This window comes from Pteropus vampyrus, unplaced genomic scaffold (assembly GCF_000151845.1).
Source record: "Pteropus vampyrus isolate Shadow unplaced genomic scaffold, Pvam_2.0 Scaffold20, whole genome shotgun sequence".
In the NCBI taxonomy this organism is placed as follows: domain Eukaryota; kingdom Metazoa; phylum Chordata; class Mammalia; order Chiroptera; family Pteropodidae; genus Pteropus; species Pteropus vampyrus.
In genome coordinates this window covers 13,563,756-13,567,542 of record NW_011888801.1, presented here as the reverse complement: position 1 = coordinate 13,567,542, position 3,787 = coordinate 13,563,756, and the positions used below count along the sequence as shown (strand labels likewise).

Genomic DNA, 3,787 nt, shown 5'->3' with positions numbered 1-3,787 from the left:
ATCATCATCATCATCATCATCATCATCATCATAATCAATAACAGCCAACCTTTATTAAGAGATCACTCTGTACCTGCCATAGACCTAGACATTTTCTACTGTGTTAATTCACTTAACCATCAAAACAACATTGCAAAGTTGATACTCATTTTCTGGAAGAACAATCTGAGACTTATGAGGCAAGAAAATTGTAAAGTGTAAATTTTAGCACAGGTGTGTCTGACTCCAAAGTCAATGCTGGTTCTGCCAGCTGCACTGCTTCTCAAATGGCCTCTCTAATCTTGTTGGCCAAGCCCTTGTCCCTGAAGCAGAATCACATGTAAGTTTCTTTAATTTAATTTGCCTTCAATGGTCCTATGTTACAGTCTTCAGGGACTTAGTAGAGGCTACTAGTTATTTAATTTGTAGATTCATCAACATAGGGAGAGATAATGCTAATGTATTTATTATCTTAATTAGGATTTAAAATGAAGATGCCAAGCAGGAGTGAGGGAACAACCAGATGAGCTATGACAGAGAGCAGAGCAGCTTTTCTCTTGGGTCCATTAAGTCCCCCACCCATATTCAAGATGAAGAAAAAGGGGCTTGGTGAAAGAGCTCAATAAAGACTGAGGATGTGACCCAGCATTGTGGTGTGGCATCCAAATGTGGAGTATGTTTCTGGCTGCATCAGTAGGAGAAGAAAGAGAGATTAAGATCCCACTGACCTCTTCCCAGGTGACCTCTCAGCCAGTGCACTGGGCTTTATCTTGGAAGGTATCACCACTGTCATATAACAAAAACTGAGTGCCTATGGGGGGCACTTAATTAGGAGAAGAGGTTCTCTAAAGAAGACCTAAGAGGTGTGTGAAGGAAGAATCCATTGCTTGAAAGGAAAAATGAAGTTTAACCCTTATGTCCTTGAGCCTTTGAATGCTTTCTCAGTAGTGTCTGCGTGTCCAATCTGATCTTAGCCACCCTCCAAAGCCATCCCACAGCTTTCCTGGCCTCTCCACGATGGGAGAAACCCTCGCTACACCCTCTGGACACTTTTGAATATCTCCTCCACACCCCTTGTCCAGGTGATTTCGCAGTGTTCTCTTAATAGCAACTGACAGAAAAGCAAACTCAGATTGGCTTAAATAAAACATATAATTTATTGGCTTGCAAACCTGAAATGTCTAGGCCTTCCTGCCCCTTGACAAACCTCCAGTCCTGTCATTGCTGACCTTTGTAACTTCCTCCTGTTTCCTTGGACCCCAGGGCTGGGGAGCCTAAGTGTGCCTACGGCTTGCTGGGTACAGAGACTCAAATGGTGTTGGCAGGACTTGGGCTTCCTGCGTCTCTAGGCTTTGGCTCTCCTCAGTCAGGTTTGCTTCAGTGGCTTCTGGATTTCACCCTTTAGATTGCAGCCCAGCACCAAGAGAATCCTCTTTCTCTGGAATGCCATAGAAATCCTGGTGTTCTGTTTCATTGGTTCTGTTAGGGTCATGTGCCTACCCTAAGCCAATCACTGTGCAGGGAAATGCTGTGCTCTGGTTAGTTAGACTTAAGTGACATGGCCACCCTAGGAGCCAAGGGTAGAGCTTACACTAAGCAAAATGCTTGCACTGAGAGAGAGGAGGGATGGTTCCCATTTCTAGAAAAAAGGGGGATGGTTGCACCTGACCAAAAATATATGTCCACCACCAGTGAACACTTAGTGGTCAGGAATGCTATATCTTTGATGAACGACAATGATGTATTTAGCTGAAGTTTTGAGTCCTTCTGGGGATATCTGGGTCTGGCCTTGTGTTGTAGGTTGAATTGTGTTCCTCATAATTCATCAGTCGAAGCCCTAACCCCCAACACCTCAGAATGTGGCTATATTTGGAGATGGAGATCTTCAAAGTGGTGATTAAGTTAAAATGAGGCTGCCTGGGTGGGCCCTAACCCAATCTAACTGGAGTCCTTATAAGAAGAGTGGATTAAGACATACAGAGAAACACCAGGGATGCGGGAGAACAGGGGAAAGACCATGTGAAGACACAGTAAGGAGGCTGCTGCCCACAAGCCAAAGAGAGGCCTCAGAAGAAACCAATCCTGTTGACACTTTGATCTTGGACTTCTAGCCTCTAGAACTGAGAAAATTAATTTCTGTTGTTTAAGGCACTCATAGCAGTCTGTTTTCATAGCAGCTCCAGCAAACTAATATACCTTGAGTCCGTAAGGGAGAAGCTGCAGCCACTACAAAGTGTGGAGGCCTTGACACAGTTCTGTGTTCTTAATTCTCTCATGGTATGGGGTGGAGAGAGCAAGGGTGTGACCTCAGTCACAACTTGTCTGCTTTGCCCCAGTAACTGGGTTTAAGAACAAGGACAAACTCAAGAGTTGAGATGGTTCTTTGAGAACAGTGGCTTTCGAATGTTTTATGCCATGCCCCGTGATAAAGACTTAACACAACACAAAGACTTAACTTTTGATCTCTGGATTGAGATACAGGTTGTTAAACCTAAGACCTTAACTCTAGCCTTAGAGTTGGTGGAAACTGTGGTCCAGGTCCACTGAAGGCAAATGGGAGCCTGAGTAAGACCCCTTATTCAGGCCTACATCCTTCTTATAGGATCATTTGCCCCAAGGCTCAAAGGATCAGGTCTGTCTCTAGGTGACCCATTTAGTAACTCCCTGCACCTCTCCAGTTTCTGATCTCACTCTTCCCCTGCCTTATCCTGATCTCATCCTCCACCTCTGGCTTCTCTCCCAGATCTGGCCCAGCCTCAACTGCTATAATTGCCCTGGAGACCAGTGGTTCTGAGTCGCTCTCTGCTGCCCCCAGGTGGCAGACCTTTTCCCCTTACCTCCTGTGTAAAGGCAACAGATTACATAAACCCATTCATTTGTACATCCATTTGCTCAGTCCTAATTTATGGAGGGCCTGCTGTGTGCTTGGATTCATCTAAGCCTATGTCAAACCTGCAGAGCCAGTGTAATTTCCATTTGCAGTCGAGAAAAATTGTGTCTCTGAGGTTAGGTAAGCTGGCGAGAACACAGCCAGGACTCGCTTCTAGAGCCTTGCTTCTTTATGCTCCAGGCAGTGCGTTGAGCACATCAAAGGATGTTAGGGGAGACTCAGAGAGGAGAGCCTTTCCGTGTGTCTCTGTCATTGAGTGGGCAGGTTGAAAAGGCTGCCAGTCCAGAGAGCTGCAGATATTTCACTGCAGCCCTGGCTACAACGGCTGTGAAACCATGTGGCATAGCCACTCCTATCAGGGAGGAACGTAGTGTGCCTTCCTAAGGGGTTTGCATTTTGTTTGAGAAATGGTTCTGGTGTTGGAAAAAAAAATAATTTAGAAACCCCTGTAGTGAAAGACTGAGAATTCTAAGCAGAGAAGTGACATGATTACATTTGCATTTTAAAAAGAGAGACAAAGACAATTTGGTATAAAAATAAATCTCCTTAATCACATCATTGTAGCAGAACAACTTTTTTCTGGGTGACTTCTCTTCCAGCCTTTGATAACGTGTGGAGGTTTTATATGGTTGTAAACACTGCCACATTCAATTAGCATTGTGCTTTCTTATTTTATGGTACATGACTTCCTGTGACTTCCTAATACTTGTTTGGGCTGGCTACATGTTACCCATAGCGGGGCTGGACCTCCACTCATTTATCGGTTCTCTCATTGTCAGGTATCACCTAGAAGTGCTGTGTAAGTGGTAACTACTACTATTATTATTCTAGTTGCTTCTAATCTTTGTTTGTTTCTTTGTATGTTTCTTTATTTGTTTATTTCTCTCTCTCTCTCTCTCTCTCTCTCTCTCTCTCTCT

The 3,787-nt window shown here is 44.3% G+C and overlaps 1 protein-coding gene across 1 annotated transcript in view; it reads left to right on the top strand.

Annotated features, from left to right (window-relative positions):
• Positions 1–3,787, top strand: part of FRMPD2 (FERM and PDZ domain containing 2) — a 95,147-nt gene that overhangs the window by 30,683 nt on the left and 60,677 nt on the right. The gene's annotated exons all lie outside the window — the stretch shown is intronic.